Raw genomic sequence first — 6000 nt, 5'->3', positions numbered from 1 at the left:
CCGCTCGCGTACTCTTCCACAGCATCTCGTCCCCCAGATGCACCGAGCCCGTCGTATCTCTCCCGTGTCGTCTTTCTCGCTAGCTGTGTCTTTTGCTCGACTTCCTGTGTCCTAAGTTCCTGCACACTTAGACACAGGGTTAAAAATTAACAGGACCTAACCTGACTTGGTTGATCACATCAAAACCACCTTGGGATACCAATAGGTCATGTTTTGTTACCTTCGAATCGGGAGTTCCTTCATGTAGCTCAACTAGTTTGTCCCACAATTGCTTTACATTGTCGAAGGGTCTGACCCAATTCAATTATTCCTTCGTCATCCATCATGGGAGGGTGTTTAGGGTCTTTTTGTCTATCTAGGCCTTCTTCTTCATTTCTAGGTTCCAGTCCTCAGGTTCGAGTGGTTTGTCGGCGTTGTTTGTCAGGATCGTGTAGCCTTTGTGGATGTTGAACCACTACTCAATGTCTATCTTCAGGTAGACCTCCATCCACTTCTTTCAATAAGGGAAGTCGTTCTCGTTGAAGAGAGGAGGACGAGTAGTGATATAGCCTTCGATTTGCAACATTCTTGGATCTCGCAAAATCACGAATGCAAAGAAAATCCCAAGACTTAGTCTTGGATTAGCAAAGTTGGAAGATTAAAAAGGAATACACAGTTAATTCAAAAAGGTGACTGACATCAATTTAAACTAACTACAATAAAGAAGCGAAAAATTGGAAAAAAAAAATGAGAATTTTTTAAATAAAAAAATTAGAAGGAAAAAATGAAAGGCCTCCTCGCTCTGATACCACGTTATATAATTTTTTCTTTCAAAAAAGAACCCTCTGCTTGATTGGTAGTTTCACCAATTCAGAGCAGTCTCGCTTTGATACCACTTGTAGGACTGTAAATACGCTAGAGGTGTTGGGACCGAATTCGAAATTCGATGATTGTGTTTCTACATTCCTATGCACAGCAGAAGCCAATTACTATGCTAAAGAAGTTGCCTCTAGGTTTAACAAAAAAAAAATTATTCAAATTAAAATCAAACTCAAGAGCCCTAATCCTTTTTTAAATAACCTAAGAAATAAGAAAAAGTCACAACAAACCAAAGAAAAAGTAAAAGAAAACTATCCTAGAAAGGAGATAAAATCTAAACTAATTTTTAGAAAAAAAAACTAATCCTAAAAATTTAAAATAAATAAAAGAAAAAGATAAAAGATAAAATCTAGAGTTCATCAAAAGACATAGCATAACGCGTTCATGCCAGGGGCACGGGATAGCCGTGTTGACCACTAGAAAGACAATTCCGCCTTGTCTGAACTTCAATAGAGCGCAATCGCATTATAAGGCCATGGGTTAGTCATCTTCCTTGTCAATAGTCTCATTCGTCCTTTAAGATCCAAAAGGGAGGCTGGTAGCCTCATTTTTGTTAGGACCGATTATGTAGCTAGAGGGGAGGGGGTGAATAGCTCGGTGCGCTCGTCTTGCTCTTCATTGTTTGTTTCTTCAAGATATGCAGTGGAAAATACAAAGAAACAAAATACACAATGCTAACAAGAGGATTTACTTTGTATCAACCTCACAAGAGGTGACTAATCCAAGGATCCACACACTCACGCACCCTCCACTATGAAAAATACTCCTTTATGATAACTACCAAAGGCGGAGAAACCCTACAAGTTCACATTACAAGAAGAAAGATAAAGGGAACAAAAATACAAGCAAAAGCTTACACGTTTGCACAAGAAAACCCTAACCCTAGATTTCTTCTTCTGCTGTAGATCCACCTCTTGACTTGGACAAACCTCCAAGAACCCTCAAGATCTGGCAGTGAGAACTTTGTGGAGAAGCTTTGGAAGCCCTGTGAAGATCTGAGATGAAACAGTGTAAGTTCTACCAAGAGAACAGCTCGCCAGTAGCTAAATACGACGTCAACGGTCAGATCCCGATCGATTGGATTGCTCCCAATCGATCGGAGAGGCTTTGGATCGATCGGCTAATTGATCCAAAGCACCTCTGTGCTCTCAGGAAATTGCCTGGATCAATCGGCTGATTGAGCCAGCCTTTATCGGGCGAAATAGCACCTCCCAATCGATCCACTGATCGATTGGGGGCTCTAGATCGATCGGCTGATCGATCCAGATCTCTTCTGTTCGCGCGACACTTCTCCCTAATCGATCCATTGATCGATTAGGAGAAAGCTTGTCGCGGGGACTCACCCAATCGATCGGTCGATCGATTGGGCATGTGCCAATTGATCGGCTGATCGATCCAACTTCTTGTCTTTGCCCAAAAACAAGTCCAAAGCCCCCTAAACCAACATTCGGTCAACCATGACCTGTTGGTCCATCATGCCTGGCATCTGGTCACCCTTGACCTGCTAGAACTCGCTCACCAAGTGTCCGGTCAATCTTGACCCACTTGGACTTATCTTCACCAGGTGTCCGATCAACCTTGATCCACCTGGATTTTCCTTGTGCCAAGTATCCGGTCAATTTCTTTGACCTACTTGGACTTCCCAACACCAGATGTCTGGTCAACTTTGACTCATCTGGATTTTCCTTGCCTGGCTTCACTCACCAGGACTTCCCTTCTGCCTAGCTTCACTCACTAGGTCTTTCACCTGGCTTCACTCACCAGGATTTCTCTTCTTCCTAGCTTCACTCACTAGGACTTTCACCTGGCTTCACTCACCAGGATTTCTCTTCTACCTAGCTTCACTCACTAGGACTTCTCTTCTGCCTAGCTTCACTCACTAGGACTTCCAGTCAATCTTGACCTACTTGACTCTCCTTCACACATGAACAATTGCACCTGCAATCTTCATGTATTGACTACATGTATTGTCAAACATCGAAACCATAACATCAAGACTCGAGCTTGACTCAATTCAAGCTCAGTCAACACGGTCAACCTTGACCTGGGAAATATTGCACCAACAATCTCCCCCTTTTTGATGTTTGACAAAACCTTCTTTAAGTTAGGCTAATCTCATAGCCTCAACCTTCTTTATGCCACTAGGTAATGAAGACGTAAGTTAAACCCTACATTCTCCCCCTAAGAGGGCAAACTCCCTCTTAGATAATGAAGGCCTAACTTAAACCCTTCATTCTCCCCCTATTGGCACACATCAAATTCATTCCCAATCTTTGGGCAAACTCTCCTCCTGAAGAGTTACCCCTCGTTGTTTACAACTTCACTCGTTGCTCACAACACAATTCAAATAAAGGTCTCATACCCTTTATTTTCATCAAATGCTCATCCTTGAGCATATACCACTAAACAATGAAGATATCCACTCTTCATTGTATTCCAATGCTCAACCTTGAGCATTTTCACTAAAGAAGGTAAAACCACCTTCCAAGGTGTATGAAAATAATTTTTCATGTCCTTAAAGAGTAACTCCCCCTAAAGACATGCACGTAACTTTTGTCATTGCACCAACAATGACTTAGAATCCCTAAACCTTTAGGAAACCCAAAATAGAAGTTTTGAGGTTCATAAATTTAATAATGAAACCAAACCTCAACCTAAACCTCTACTTAGTCTTCCTTAACCAATCCATCCTTGTTTTCATCATGAAAACTCCCCTAAATGTATACAAATATGATTTGAGGGGTTAGGAATGGTTACCTAGACTAAAGATGGTCCAAAATGCTGAAATCAGACTTTCCCAGCTAAAATCAGCATTCCTAATCGATTGGAGTTGAGTCCCAATCGATTGAACCTTGCTGAATCGATCCACTGATCGATTCAGGAGGGCTGGATCGATCGGTGGATCGATCCAGGAAGCTTCTGTTCGTGAGAAGCTTGCCCTCAATCGATCGCCCGATCGATTGAGACCCTTCAATCGATCAGGTGATCGATTGAAGCTCTGAAAAAGATGAAATTCCATTTCAGTCAATTTCAGAAACCCCTAGAAAAATCCACAAAATTCCAAAAATCATAAAAATCGTTGTAGACATTATTTAGGGCATATATTATCATGGAAAAATAGTTTTCTAAGAAAATACTTCATATTTTCCAAGATTGACACAAACTAGAAAACTTGTAAAAACTTTATTATTTTTTTCAAGTTTGTGCTCAACTATTCAATGATGATTACTATCAAACGATAGCCTTCACTAAGGTTTTACAAAAGCATTTTAAAATGATTTTCAAAACTAATATCCAACCATGTTCCTTGGGCTCAATGCACATGACTTGTACATTAGCTTTCCCAATGATTGGAAAACACATAACTATGTATTTGATGAACATAAAACTCACAAGAATGCACTAAATCAACATCTTAAGGTTTTGTTCATCATCCTAACATCTCACTTGTATCTAATGTGCACTAAAACACATACAAGTCACCTTATAGTTTGTGTGAGATGTAAAGTTTGGTTTTGCCCTAATCTAGGGATCATGCATATCTATCTAGGCATTTTGAGTTGTAAACATCCACCAAGAATGTTATTTGTTAATAAATGTCATTAGTCCTTAATTTACAAGGAAATAAAATAATGCATGATGATGTTATGGCATACATCAAAAAGAAATAATTTTCAAAAGAAAATATCCTATAACTACATTATGTATATATGACATGACATGGTATTTTTGTGTTTTTCATAATAAAGCATGAATGCAAAAACAAATATGATGTCATGGCATATGATGGGCAAACAAAGCATGGCAAGTCTTAGCACAAATAAAATATACCTAGATTATCTATCTAAGTATCCTAAAACCTTAGCTCAATTAAAAATAAACCTAGATTTCCCATTATTTTCCAAGAAAATGTCAAAACCTAATTTTGATATTTTTCTCCCTTTTTCCAATTTGTGCCAATTTAAATTAAACATATTCCTCAATTTTTGGCACAAATTACTCTCTCAAGGGTAACCACTTTAAGTTAAGGCATATATTGCTTTTAATTTCCTAAGAACATACCAAAATCCCAACTTGGTAGTTCTTTTGATTTTCCCTATTTGTGTCACTTAGAATATTATCCAATTTCTCAAAATGTGACACATTTTACTCTTCCCAAGAGTAAACATTTAATCCTTATCATTTTCAAAGGTTAACAATAATCTTGAAAATGCTCTTGGAGTGTCAACTTCATCATGATTAGGTTAACTACCCTTTCAATTTGAGTTGACACTCTCTAACCCATTTATGGGGTAGAGAAAATGCTCCTAGGAACCCAAAACCTATTGGTGCTCCTTGGATGCTCTAGGATTCACTGGGGATAACTTCCCTAGATACCTTCCTAGTGACCTTGTTAGGCTTCTTAGAAACCTTGGTCACATTTTCTAGGTCAACCCTAGGGATTTCTCCTTTGTGACCTTTTTAGTGACTTTGTTAGACTTCTTAGAAGTCTTAGTCACTTTAGTTGCAAAAATACTCCTAGGGATAACTTCCCTTGTACTTTTGACTTGACCCTTAGACCTAGACTCGGTTCCATAGCTATATGGAACCCTATGGTAAGAAATTACATCCTTCTTAGCCTTTGGTTTGTATCCCAAACCTCTATGGCCATTGGATGGCTTTTGTTGTCTTAAGCCTAGGTTATGCTCATTTTTTCCTTTAAGGATATTTTCCATCCTTTTTAGGGTCTTTTCCATTTTATCAAGTCTTGACCTCAAGACTTGATTCTCTTCCCTTAAATCCCTGGATTTTGATTTTTCACTAAATCCTTGAGCATTTTTGTTTCTAGGCTTATAACTAAAATCCTTAGTTTTCTTGCCTAGATTTTCATCTACCTTCCTAAACCTAGGTGTGGTAGTTTTAGCATGTAGAGTCACATGTTTTTCTTTAAAGCTCTCATGCTTTCTATTCTTATGGTAAATAGCATTAAAATGATAAAAATTAGAACTAGCATATTTTTACCATTATTCAAGGGAGTAGGCTCAATGAATGATACCTTTCTTTTTACTTTGGAGGCTCCCCCTTGAGTTGTGCTTCCTCCATGAGCCTTTACTGCTTTCTTCCCCTTGGGGAATTGACTTCTATAATGTCCCTTTTAGTTGC

Source organism: Zingiber officinale, chromosome 5B, assembly GCF_018446385.1.
Source record: "Zingiber officinale cultivar Zhangliang chromosome 5B, Zo_v1.1, whole genome shotgun sequence".
Taxonomy (NCBI): domain Eukaryota; kingdom Viridiplantae; phylum Streptophyta; class Magnoliopsida; order Zingiberales; family Zingiberaceae; genus Zingiber; species Zingiber officinale.
This window is presented reverse-complemented; position numbering follows the sequence as displayed.